This window comes from Octodon degus, unplaced genomic scaffold (assembly GCF_000260255.1).
Source record: "Octodon degus isolate 3935 unplaced genomic scaffold, OctDeg1.0 scaffold00015, whole genome shotgun sequence".
In the NCBI taxonomy this organism is placed as follows: domain Eukaryota; kingdom Metazoa; phylum Chordata; class Mammalia; order Rodentia; family Octodontidae; genus Octodon; species Octodon degus.
The window spans coordinates 1,755,683-1,769,505 of NW_004524591.1; the positions used below are offsets into that span (position 1 = coordinate 1,755,683).

The window sequence follows — 13,823 nt, forward strand, 5'->3', positions numbered from 1 at the left end:
TATGGAACAAAAAAGAAGAAATGGAGGTGACATTTTTAAAAATATATCAGAGCGAGAACATTCCAGAAGTCGCCAGACTCGGAGGTCATCCCTGGGACAGCCCCTCCCGCTGCTCGGTGGCGGCACCTGCCCGGCCGCCTCTCCGCTGGCCGCCAGCCCCGCCGCTCCGGACCCGCTTTCCAGCGCCTCTTCCTCCCAGTCCAGGGCGAGCCGCGTTGGGTTTATGTCTTTATTTGACGAAAACAAGCTGTTGCGCAGCCACTGGTACCTGTACTGGGGAAACAGCATACAAGCAAGAAGCTTACAGCCTCAGTGGTGAAAACTTTTTCATGTCAGAGACCGAGAACTCTTGCAGTCGTTTATGTCATCCCTTCTTCTCCAGACAGAAGCTACCAAAAAGTTATAATCAAAGATCTCTTCATCTTATTGATGAAGTCACTAATAAGCCAAAATGTCTATCAACGTCAACCGCAGCATTTCAGACCAGTTCTATCACTACAAGATGTGCTGTCTGATTGCCAAGGTTGAGGGCAAAGAAAACGGAATCAAGACAGTTATAGTCAACATGGTTGACGTTGCAAAGGCACTTGCTTAGTCGGCCTCCAATGTATCCCACCAAATACTTTGGTTGTGAGCTGGGAGCACAGACCCAGTTTGATGTCAAGAATGACCGGTACATTGTCAATGGATCTCATGAGGCGAATAAGCTGCAAGACACGTTGGATGGATTCATTAAAAAATTTGTTCTCTGTCCTGAGTGTGAGAATCCTGAAACAGATGTGCATGTGAATCCAAAGAAACAAACAATAGGTAATTCTTGTAAAGCCTGCGGCTATCGAGGCATGCTTGACACACATCATCAACTCTGCACATTCATTCTCAAAAACCCACCTAAGAATAGTGACAGTACAGGAAAGAAAGAAAAGGAAAAGAAGAACAGAAAAGGCAAAGACAAGGAAAATGGCTCAGTGTCCAGCAGTGAGACCCCCACCCCACCCCACCCCGAAGTGAAATGAGCCCGCCCCTCGGGCTGTGGAGGAGGAGGAGGACGATGACTGGGGTGGGGATACAACTGAGGAGGCGCAGCGGCACAGGATGGACGAAATCAGTGACCGTGCCAAAGTCTTGACACTCAGTGACGATCTGGAAAGAACTGTGGAAGAGCATGCAAATATCCTGTTGGATTTTGTTAAGAAAAAGAAAGAAGAGGGCATTATTAATTCATTTGACAAAGAAATTGTTGCTGAAGCAGAAAGACTAGATGTAAAAGCCATGGGCCCTCCTGTTCTGATTGAAGTTTTTTTTTAAGAGAAGATTAGAGAACAAATTAAGAAATACGGGCGTCATTTCCTCAGATTCTGTCGCGACAACAAAAAAGCTCAGCGGTGCCTTCTTCATGGTTTGGAGTGTGTGGCGGCCGTGCGTCAGGCTCAGCTCCTCTCCAAGATCCCGCACATCTCGGAGATGTATGAGGCAGACGTGGTGGAAGAGGAGGTCGTCATCAGCTGGTCAGAAAAGACTTTTAAGAAGTACATTTCAAAAGAACTTGCCAAAGAGGTTCATGTCAAAGTGGAGCCATTTATAAAATGGCTGAAGGAGGCAGAGGAAGACTCTTCCGGTGGTGAAGATGAGGAGGAGGATGAAAACACTGAGGTGGTCTATTCGAAAACTGCCAGCATGCCGAAGGTTGAAACTGTGAAGTCGGAAAACAAGGATGACGACACTGACATCGGTGCTATTTAAGGCTGGATGCGGCCTAGCTAAGGAGTAACGCTGCAGCTTGCTCTCCATTGTCAGCCAGAAGTGCACCGTGTGCGCAGAAGCTAGACTGGCTTAACCTCATGCTGTGCTTTACACTAAAAATCTATCACAGTGAGTGGTCTGTAACTAAACCCAGAGAGACCTGGGGAGGTCCATACTCACCAGGGAGCACATGTAGTTTGCTTATTTATAGCATGTTTCCTTTGGAAAAAAACTAGTGGGGGACATATTTGGATCACATTTATACAGTTATAAAAATAAAGATTTGATTTTGGTCACTTGAAAAAAAATTTCAAAAATAAAAATATATTGATGAATGTAAATGTTTGACTCACTGAACAATTAAACGTAAGTGAATGAAATGGAAGTAGAGGGAAAGTGAACTGATGTAGGAAACCAAAGAACTGAAGATGAATCCAGAGGAGGAGGGTGCGTGCCCGCTCTGGGTGGCCTCTGCGTGCCAGTTCTTCAGTTGCGCTTTTGCTCTCCACCCCACCATGAGAGGCTATAGAATTTGCAGAGCTTTCTTCCACCATCTTTGTGGTCTGTTGTCTTTCTCGCCCCACTAACAGTCCGCTCCACGTAGCAGGGGTTCTATCTGTTCTCTCCACTGATAGATCCATACGGCTTAGACAAGGTCCAGCACCTAGTGGGTGATCGATTTGTGTTGAATGAAGGAGACTCCTGTAGGCAAGGAGCATGCGCTTACTTAAAGCCTCCAAGCTCTGGCACAGGGCCAGCGCGGACACTGCCTTCGCGTGCGTATCTGAGCCTGGGTGTTTTTTAGCAGAAGGACAAGTACATTTCTGTCTTCACTAATCAAGTATGGACAATGGACCTGGCGCCTGCTGCTGTGACTTCACGTGCAGCTGGCAGAGCCTAGCCGCCAAGACATTGTCAGGGCTCCCACTGAGTTTAAAGTGGCCGCAAGTGCCTGACATTTACTCTCCCTCTCCTTAGTACACTCCCCCCTGTGCAGCTCTGCGGCCGGTCAAGAGCAGCTCTCTATTCCTTTCTAGTCAGCTTAGGAGATCAGGCAGCAGGGCTTTGGATATAGAGAAAAATAAATTTCTTTTAAAATGGCCACATACAGAGGAAGGAATTTCTTTCAGCAGGTCTGGTTTAATGATAAACAGAGGAGATTTGATACCACTGAGAAGAGCATCCACCTCCCCACACCCCTCGCTCTGCAATTCATTTTCTCCATGAAACATGTGAAAGGCTTGCGTTTACCATCGACTTCTTTAAAGTTTTGCTCCGAGAGTGGAGCAGGTCCGGAGTCCTACTCGCACAAATGACTACTTACCATCCTAGGATTCCGCTTCTATAATTTTTGCATCTCTTATTCTTCTACATTGTTTTAAATATTAGGAAATATGCATGTCACATGCCTATCACAATGCCAATTCGTCACTAAAGGGCACTATCACCAAAAAAAAATAGGCTCACTATTTCTACTAGAATTTCTAGGGCAATTAAGTCAAGGAAATACACCAAAACATGGATAGTTGCTGCCCTTGGGTGGTAAATGACGATGCTTTTCACCTTGGTGAGCAAATGTTCTGGACCTATTATAACTTGTAAAATGGCTCTATAGTAGCTTTATAATCAGAACTATTAATAAAATAATAATTTCTATAATCTAATAGCTAAACATCAATCCTTCTTCCATAGCTTTGTCCAGCATGTTTTTCTACAATAACTCACAGCAAAAATCCAACTAAAAGAGATTATGTCAGTTCATTTCATGGACAGCCAGGAGGATTCATAGAGCACATAGACTCAGAGCTTTAAAAAATTAGTCTCCAAACAGATGTGAACAATCATTTAAACAAGGACCTGATCTTCGGCACAAGTGTTGAAGTTAGAACTTGCAGGAGCTCCTGAGCAGATGGCAAGCCTTGTAAAGTGCTGGCCAAGAAAAGCAATCTTGAGGTCAGGGAAGGGGACAGCAGCGTGGCCTCTGTGAGCCAGAGCGCAGACCCTCCTCCGCTGCTGGGAAAGTCTCCTGTCCCGAGTGTCTCTGGGTAGTGTGGGTCCTTGCCTCAGCAATAATGGGAATTAAAACAGGCAACAGCATGAATTGAGAGACAGAAGTTGTAACTGGAAAGTGACAGAAAATGAGGCCAGGACTTCAGTTTCAGAGAAGAAAAGCTGACATGCATATGTTTTGGGGCCGCAGCTGTGACAGAGAAGATCAAACTGGTCCTTCAGTAGAGGCCACAGCTGTGAGGTTGCTGAGGGGGGCTTGGGTCTAGTTGGTCATTATTTCATTCCTGGCTGGGTATGGTGGTGCACGCCTGTAATCCCAGCACTTAGGAGACTAAGGCAACAGGATCACCATGAGTTCAAGACCAGCTTGGGCTACATAATCGAGCTCAAGACCAGTGTGGACTACATAGTGAGACTCTGTCTCAGAACAATTACAATAAATAAATAAACATTTCAGTTCTGGTTTGCGGCTCCAGACAAGGCCATATGGCTGAGCGCTCAGCCTGATCCACTTCCCAGGAGACGAGCGCTCCTGTTTAAGGCTGGGGTGGGGGGGCAGCCTCGGTTCTGCTGAAGCTCAGCTAGAATCCCAGGTGACTGACTGGAGACCTCTAGGGGACCATTCCCAAGGAAGTGGTGATTATCTCCGCAAATCTTTTATCTGGTGTCCGCAGTCTTGAAGAGAACTGATGTAGATTAGGCAATGTTATAGCTAAGAAACCCTAAATGTCTTAAAATAGATGCTCCTTAAATTATTAACAGGTCTATATGCAGAGCAGGAATCTGACTCAAGGTTTTGAGGGAATAAAGGAGACGTGAAATGAAGACAGAGATACAAGTTTTGTCCTATTTTTAGTTGCCCATCCGACATTGGTTGGTGCAAGGAAAGAGTCATTTTTTAGCAAAAGCAGCTTTTAAGTCCTTGGCTGCCCTAAAATAACCCATACATCATGCCGGTCACAAGTTAAGGTCCCAGGAGTCTGTCCTGTGTCTCCCCATGGTGATCCCCAATATTTTATTTATTCATCTAGTTTGTTCTTGGAGACACCACAGCAAGACATCCCAGCTTAAATGGCAGCCCTGGTTTTTGAGGTCAAGGAGGGTGGAGGATGGGGAAGAACACGCACCATACTTTCCATGGGAACAGGAACGTGCCTGCCCGTTTTCCCCGTGGAGGTCTCTGACTGTCCCAAAAGAGCTGGAGGAGCACACATGGAGCAGGAAAAGGGGAAGTGCTAAGCCATGCTCCTGACCAGAGTGGAGATAGGTGTGAAGCCCCAGCGGGCAGTTATTGTTGCCTCACCTGAGGGTAGCAAACACCCAGCAGCTGAGAGAATGCAGTCTCAGAGGCTGGTACCCAAAAGGGGAAGGAAGTGGTCAGAGCACCCAACCATCCCACATCCTGCGCTTTGTGGGGGCTGTGGGCAGGTTGCGAGCAAAGCTGTGGAGCCAGAGCTGCCATCTGCCACCATTCAGTCTGCTGACAACTCCAGGTCTCACAGGCGATGAAGTAGGACCGGGACACGGGCTGAGACTGGTTCCCTCAAGACCTCGGGAGCTAAGACTTCTTGCCAACCCAGGCTCCCCAGTCAGTGAAGATGCTGAAAAGTGCCTCCTTATCGCCTTTGTTGCTCCTGCTCTGACAGTGCTCAGCAGCTCTGTAACTCATGGTGTGTGCTGTTTGCCGTGGAGCTGTGCAGTCATGAACACAAGATTCGTCTCACATTTCCTAGGTATAGAGCAAGAATCTGTCAGTTACCCAAAATGTTACTTATTATAGGGAGAATCGCTAGAGAGGAGAGATGGCAGGGAACCCTGCTGGCACCCTTAGTTAGCACAGATGAGGCCAAGAAATGAAGGGGCCGGGGAGATGGCTCAGTGGAATAAGTGCTTCCCTGGCAAGCACAAGGGCCTGAGTTCAATCCCCGGTTCCCCCCCAAAAAACAAAACAAAACACACAAACAAGAAATGAATTAAGCCAGGTACGGTGGTGTGTGCCTGCCTGGAAGACCAGCACTTGGGAGGCTGAGGCAGGAGGGTCGCTGAGTTGGAGGTTATCATGGGCTACATAGTGAGTTCAAGGCCAGCCTGAACTGCATAGTGAAAAGACAGAAAAAAAGAATTAAGATGTTGTGCTCCCCGTTTAGTTTAGAGTCTAGAAAACACTTCTAGTTTTCCTGTTAGTTTCATTTTCATTGGTTTCCACTTCATGTACGTCTTCCCTTTACTTCCTTCTCCCTGCCATTTGATTCATCTAAAAGAATCTGAGCAACTTACTCAAGCAACTTTGGAACTTGTTTCCTCCAGGCGCATCCCTTGCTTCGAAGGCAGAAATTCCCTCGTGTCTGTGAGGACGCCTGCTCCCCTAGCTCTGCCTTAAGAACTGAAATCTGGAGGCGAGAGCCCAGAGAGGGAAAATAACCAGTTGGACCAGTGAGGGAGGGGCTGGAGCATTCAGAGGGTTGAGACAAAGCGAAGGTCAGCAGTAAGTGGGTCAGGAGACCAGCGGGAGGGAGCAGGCCCTGGAATGCTCTCTGGAGCTGAGCAGGACACCCAGCCCCACCCAGCCCACCCCACCCGGGGGCAGAATGACTCAGCACTGCCTATTATTATGAAGGCGGAGCCGAGGGGCCCTACCAAGGCTGACTAAGGCTCCTGCTCCGCTAGCCTTCTGGCTCCTGGCTCACTGCAGGTCTGTAAAGCCAAAGGTTGCCCCAGAAGGTGTGAGTGGGACTCGGTGCAGTATTTGAGGTGCCTTTGGACCCTTTGTTTGTTCACTTGAGCCAAAAGCAGGAACTGGTCAGGCTCCCGGCTGATGCAAGACCCTTTATCTAAAGCATGATGGTTGGTGATCAGGAGGCACCAACCTTGAAGCACTTTATGCAGACGTCTGTAACTCAGAAGCTGAGCACAAGGTAAGGCTTACCATCTCCATTTGAGAGGAGGACATGGAAGCTTAGAGGTGAACCCTGCTCATGGGGTGAGACTCGGCTCCAAACTTTCTGAGAGGCGACGTTCTCCCCTGTGCTCACTGGAGATCATATCCTAGAGAATGTGCAGAGAACCAGAAGCAGACAGTGGGCCAAAGGCAATGAAGAGGAGAGAATGGAGGGAGGGAAGCATGTGTCATGCGTAGAAAATCACGGTAGCTTGATCTTAGCCCTGTGTGGATGTGTGTGGTGCCAACGAGAGGACTGTTGACTTTCTAAGGGCCCTTCAAGTGGGACATTTTGTTACCTCCATTTTCCATGTATGTGATCCATGGATTTATGGTTGGAATCTGCGTCCGTGAAGCCCACGAGGGACTGGAGTGTACCGGTGTAGGTGGAGAGGTGTCCATACCCCTGTGTGCCCTGCCTCCTGCTCTCTCTGAAATTCTCACTCTCACATTGCTGGCTAAAGTAGGAGACGCAGGGCGCTATCTGCTGAAGGCTACTGCTGAAATATACATACCGTCCTCAAAAAGCAGACTCCAAGAAAGCAAGGACTGTCTTGTTTGCGTCTATAACCTCAGCTATGAAAACAGAGAAAGTAATTTTTATTTATGTAGTGAATGAAGAATGTGTAAAATAGATGGAAGACTGGGTAGGCAGGGTTTCTCTCTTCCTTGTATGCTTTTTTTTTTTTTTTTTTTAAACATAGTTGGTACAGGGTCTGCTACACATCTTGGACTTGTAGTGATCCTCTGGTTTTCAGCCTCCCCAGTGTTGGGATTACAGGAATGAGCCACCACGCCCAGACTCTGGGGCCAGCTCAGCATGCATGTGGTGCTGGGGATCAAACCCTAGTCCCTAAGCAGGCGCTTTAATATGCTGAGCTATCTGGCTGGCCTTCCCCCTCCTTTTTTATACATTTTTAAAGAATAATCTTTTATGTATTTATTTATTTGGTACAGGGACTCCCTATGCAGATTGGGTTTGTAGTGATCCTCCTGTCTCAGCCTCCCCAGCGCTGGAATTACAGGCGTACTTCACCACTCCTGGACTCAGTAGCCAGTTCAGCACAGCAACGCCAGAGGGCATGTGGTCCAGAGGATTGAACCCAGATCCTTGTGCTTGCCAGGCAGGCGCGTAGACAACTAAGCTACCTCCTGGTTGCTTTTTTTTTTTTTTTTTTTTTATACCTTCTCTTGTCTAGTGGGTTCATTGACTTTGACAATTAGAGACGGAGGAATGCTCCCTAGGTAATATGCTATGGTTCTCTTTCTGTGATAGGCTTAGGAATGGAAGAGTCTGCAGCGTGGGGCTCCACAGCCGGCAAGCCTGGAGAGCCCGCAGCGCGGTACCCTTCCCAGCCTCACTTCCTGTCTCCGTCATCCCCCCACTGTGCTCCACTCCCTTCTTCCAGGCGCACAAGGAGCGCACCCTCTTGACTCACCACAGCTGACGTCTCCAGGCCCAGGTCTTGGGCGTTTCTCATCTTGCTTCCCATTATGCTCTGCAAATAAGCTCAGCTGTTCCACCTTCAAAAAAACCTTCTATAACTAGTTCTACTGTTCCATTTCATCATTAAATTTCAATAAATGGTCTGTATTTTTTTAATCTCCTTTTTTTTTTTTTTTTATTGTTCAGTCACTTTGAATCCCATGAAATCTAGCTGCTTCTTCTACTACTACTTTACTGGAAGTTCTGACCCTCCGTGGTAAACTGAACCACTTCCCATCAGCTGTCCATGGTAGTCCTCTCCCTTTCCCTTTTATGGATGAAACTCGCCCAAGTCTTTGCTGGGCGTGAACACTGCCTAGAGACTGCCTGCGCTGCAGCTGGGAGTGCACTTGTCCAGGGACAACTTCAGAGCTCCCTAGTGCCAATGGCTTGCTCTGTCCTTCCTCTTTTCCTCTCACTGCTGCTTGGAACTGTCACCAGGTCATGTGGATTCTTGGCTTTATGTAAGATAGAAATCAGACACTGTCTGGTTCTCCAGCCTGCTGATAACCTTCATACTGTCTGCCTCCTTCTTCGGGCAGAGTGCCGGGTGGTGGGCCCCTGCACAGGTTTCTAAGATGTTCTTAGAAGGGTTCTTGCTCTGCTCTCAGTGTTAAGAGCTCTGGGCTTTGGGCACCAGTGAGTACCAGGTCTTTTAGTGTTAATCGTGTTGAGCTTTGAATGCCAGCTGCTGTGAGATTGTTTAGCATTAGTGGCCCTCCTTGCCACCTGGGGTGAGCAGCTACCAAGCCTCTGGCATTCAACTGGCCACCAGAGATTACAGCCGCTAGCAATTCTTCATCACTTTCCCTTGTCCCCTGATGCTACTCATGTTTTGGTACCTTCAGCTTTGGGTATTACTAGCTCTCAGTCACTGGCTCAGCATGCTCTATTCAAGATAGAAAGTGTGGGGAAAAAAAAAGATAGAAACTGTGAATAGGCAAAAATGCACCATGTGAAAGAAACTTTAAGGGTGTGCTTGAGTGTGCTCTGGAAACAGCTGACTTGGATGCACACAGTGCTTTCTCCCTGGTCACAGGTGGAAAAGGGGCTCCGTATGGTTGTAATAGAGGAGGCTACCGAGTCATCCAGAGGCTGCTGGGCACAGTCATCTGGGGTTAGTCCAAAGCCTGCTGCAGCAGAAGCAAATGTTTCTGCAGGCACTGATGCAGTCATACTGGCTACAAGGCATTTGGGGCATCTGCAGAAGAAAAAGAAAAAGAATCTCTTAGGAAGGGTTGGGTCCATCTCTTGTGTCTTGGAAGCTCGGTCTGAAATGGCCATCAAGAGGGCAAAGCCAGCCCGTGGGGCTTTTCTTATTATTCTTATTATTCAACCTACTTTTCTTATTATTCTCTCCCTGCCTTCTTGACCTATCTGTAGCCTTGGGCATTCACCAGGACTAAGTTCTCAGCTTTTTTGCCTCTCTATAATCTGTCATTAATTCATGCATTCATTCAAAAATATCTGGGTCTACATTCTGCTAAGTGCTGGGGATACAAGAATGGATCAGGGTGGCTCCCCGCTCCAAGAGCTCAGAGGCAGGGGGGTCAGAAAGGGAGATTCAAACCAGTACTCTACCACAGTGTGCTAAAGACCCCTGACTGGCATGGTGGCATAAAGGGGTGGCTGTTGGAAGGCTTCCAGGAGAACATGAGTCTTTCAAGGAAGATATAAAGGAGGAGAGCTGACAGAAAGGAAGATGATTTCATACCAAGAGATCATCGAGGAACCCAAAGCCTAGACTTAAGAACTGTCCAGGTGTTCGCAAAGAACCCCATCAGCATGGTATCCATGCGTGGAAAAGGCTGAGGCTGGCCCTGATGAGGGCTTTGGCTGGCTGTGGCCGGAGCCCTGGCCTATGTCCTGCTGGGCCCTTCCTGAAGGCTTCTGCCCAGATGCATGAAACTGAGATCCACATCTAGGTACGGTGGTACCCTGGGTCCCTGGGTGAAGGACAGATTCCTGTGAGGTCAACAGAGTGGAAACAAGGGAGCTCTTGGGAGACTATTTGCGGTGGAGCAGTAAGAGGTGGCTGGTCTTAGATATTGGCACTAGTAATAAAGAAAGAAGTGAATTCAAGAAATGTGTGGGAAATGAAGTGGGTATGATGTGACTGAAGGGGAAACAAGAGGAAGAGGACCTTGGGGCTTCTAGCATGCAGAGCTGGACCCCAGGGACAGGCCAGCACCACAGCCTAGGGCTGCTGCTATCCCTACCCCTGGAGGGCGTTTGCTGTGAAGGCTGACAGCCCTGACCAGCAGGCCGCTTCCTTGGTGGGCTGTGCCAATGGCCCTAGCCCTGTTGCCATCTATCATCTGTGTCCTTTATTTTCATGAGGGCCCACGCTCCCTCTCAGCTGGTGTGAGCAGCACCTCCTCCTGCCCATCCCCTTTCGCCCTCCTTGCCACCACCCCCAGATCAGTCTTTCTACAGAACAGCTGGCATCCAGCCAGTCTTCTCCTCAAACCTATCATCATCCTGTCCATGGCCTTTATCTACTCGACAAGTTCACCTTGAGGTTGCTCTTGACCTCTCCTCTCTAAAATTAATTTCACAGCAGTTATTTACAGTTTCAGAAAGATAATCTTAACCTGGCTGTCAAAGAGCCATTTCCAAAGGTTTAAATCTGTGGTCCTTACTAAAGATCTGGGTGATAATGGAGCTGCTGTAGTTGAGATCATGCCGTGGTTTCTCGTTGGCCATCCACTTTCCTGCTGTTTTTATGGCAGTTTGGCTTCTTTATCTTTATTTTTTTAGATTTTTTTTAAATTTTTATTTATTTATTTGTGTGTGTGTGTGTGTGTGTGTGTGTGTGGCCAGCTCAGCCCACCAGGGGGTGGCCCTGGCTGGCATGTGGTGCTGGGGGATTGAACCGTGGTCCCTTTGCTTTGCTAAGCTTGTTCTAAGTAGGTGCTCCAGACCACTGAGCCATCTCACCAGCCCCTCTTTATCTTTATTAATGCCTGCAGTCTTCATGCTAGATTGGAAACTGCTCCTTCTGTTCACTTATTTTTTTTTTTTTATTTTTTTGGCAGAACCGGGGATTGAACTCAGTCCCTTGAGCTTGCCAGGGAAGCGCTTATTCCACTGAGCCATCTCCCCGAAGGCTTCTTTATCTTTAAAGATGTGTCTAATGGCAAAGGTGTAAATCCAGTGGTGACTGCTGTTTGGGAGGTCCCCACCTACAGAAGCCCTCTGGCCTTTGCAAAGCTCCTCCTGACTGTGCCTGTGGGGCACAACTGGCAGGGAGAGCACTCTTAATGTCTGTTTTTCACAATATTCAGTCAAAGGCAGTTTGCATTTCAGAAAATGAGTCTTGGAATAGTCATCATCTGAAAGTTGGAGGGTCTGGAATACTATAAGTTTCATCTGCAGTCACCGAGCCGGCCCAGACCATTCTGTCATCTGGAAGCTGTCTCACTGTCTTCACTGTTGTGCACTGTGTTGTCACCTGATAAATTACTCCTGAGGATTTTTCTGTTATCGGAGCAGCTGCTACCGCGCGTATGAAAAATCTAATTTCACTTTCAAGCTTTTTTCCCCCCATAATGTCCCGTCTGTTTCAACAGATTATCACTCAGACACACTAAAATGGGACTTATAACATCAATTTATCATCTCAGCAATCTCAATAAAGGAGACAGACCCACCACATTCTTCTTTCTGTAGTGATACGACGGGGCCAGCATCTTTCTAAAAAAGAACATGCTGTACAACCGCATGTTACAAAAAATTGCAGCCTACTTAAATTTTCTGCTGAGAGTCCTTCAGTTTCTCTAGTAAGAGGTTTATCTATTATGAGAAAAACTGCTACAGAAATAAAATGAAATTTAGACAGTTACTCTTAGCATGCACCTCCCAGCCTCCATGCATGATACCAGTGTTTCATACTCGATATTTCCCAGGCCCTTCTTCTCTGCCCTGCCTCAGTTTCCCCACACCTGAAACAGAAGTCAAAGGTGTGAGGTGGCTGATGGCACCTGCCCAGACCTGAGGACTCCTTTTCGATAAAAGGACATGGGGCTGCCCACCATTATTACTTCACTGTTAAAGCAAAAATCATTTCCGTAAGAACAGAAAAAAAAATAAATAACCAAAGCAACATCAAACAAGGAGATGCAGCCTGGGACAGGTGAAGAAACTGGGAGTGAAGCCACTGGGAGAAAGTGATGTTTGCCCTGTTTTCATCCTCATTGATTACCTCAAGCCTTTGGACATCTGTGGTGCTTTTGAGAGTGCACCGCTGGATGCGTACTGTGGGTTGGAGTAGGGCAGATAGAGAGACCAGGCAGGCACCTGGGGATGATGGAACAGCAAAGGCGAGGGTCTGGGCAGCAGCTGGTGCCATGCTGTGACCTTGGGGGACTGCAGCGGCAGAAGACAATGCATGTCAAGGGCATAGGTGGAGAATTTGGTAATAGATGAAGCTTGCTTTCAGCCGCATGTGGCATGAGCTTTGATCTTTGTTGGAAACCAGAGAATGTAGAAGCAGTAACATCCGGTCCACCCACAGTCCACACTGATGAGCCTCTGTCTGGGAGCGGGGCTGATTTCCTATCTTTACCTCTCATTGCACTTCCATTCATGTTCTGTCTCTGTTACATTTGGGTGGACTAAGTGGGAGTGGCCTGGTTAGAAAGTTCTTGATGGCAAGGGAGGAGATCAAAGATGTAGATCACCTGCGTGCAGTTTAATTCCACCTTCTGCTGCAGCAGCTCTGGCTACTCCTGTAGCCCAGAGCCTGAGGTAGAAGATTCTCCCAGCACCCTCTTTCATGTAGATCAGCATGGTGCTCCGCATCTACTTGATGCTGCCCAGAGCCAGGAGGGAGAGTTCCTCAGAGCTCCCTCAGCCCAGTGCCAGGCATAATTAATCCTTGAGGTGGATGTACCTTGCTATTATTTCTTTCCTCTCTCCCTTCGTCTTCTCTCATCCTTCTTCTCTCCCCCTCCCTGCCCCTGTCTTCTTGTCTTGTGTCCTTGATCCCAGGACATTTTCTGCTCATTATTTTCCAGCTGTGCTGCTGCTACAACCAGACCAGCACCCTGCATTCCCTGTGGGGACCCAAAGTCTGCTTCCATCATTAATGACCAAGAGGCACAAAGGGAGCTGAGCAAGCCCAAGGCAATGCTCAGAGGTTACTGCTTAAAGCTTTTTTGCCCCAAAATTGGTAAATGAGGACATAGAATGCTGTTGTAACATTGTGTGGTTTGAATTAAGATTCATTGATCTCTTTTTTTTAAAAATTTTTTTAATTGTTTTATTTATGAGAGAGAGAGAGAGAGAGAGAGAGAGAGAGAGAGAGAGAGAGAGTGTGTGGCCAGCTCAGCCCACCAGGGGGCAGGGCTGGCTGGCATGTGGTGCTGGGGGATTGAACCGGGGTCCCTGAGGCTTTGCTAAGCCATCTCTCCAGCCCAAGATTCATTGATCTCTTAGTATACATGTATGGCAAGAAAATTCAAAGGGAGAAGTCAGCGTAAGAGCCCTGCCCGCTTTCCATTTGACAAACCAGACCCAGCACCAGCGTTTCCTGTCCTGTCTGGGTTGGCATGCTAGGACATATGTCAGTTTGAAATGTTTTAAGTTAGATCACCTAGTCCAGATTACCAGCCAGGTACAAAAATAAATAAATAAACAAATTAT

The 13,823-nt window shown here is 47.7% G+C and overlaps 1 protein-coding gene and 1 pseudogene across 1 annotated transcript in view; both read left to right on the forward strand.

Moving 5' to 3' along the window:
- Nucleotides 1–451: 451 nt before the first annotated feature.
- On the forward strand, nucleotides 452–1,743 carry LOC101578581 (annotated as a pseudogene).
- Nucleotides 1,744–6,450: 4,707 nt separating this feature from the next.
- Nucleotides 6,451–13,823, forward strand: part of Ifrd1 (interferon related developmental regulator 1) — a 47,103-nt gene continuing 39,730 nt past the window's right edge. Inside the window, exon 1 of the mRNA XM_023709844.1 lies at nucleotides 6,451–6,668. The gene's annotated coding sequence lies outside the window, so the exon portion shown is untranslated. The remainder of the gene's footprint in view (nucleotides 6,669–13,823) is intronic.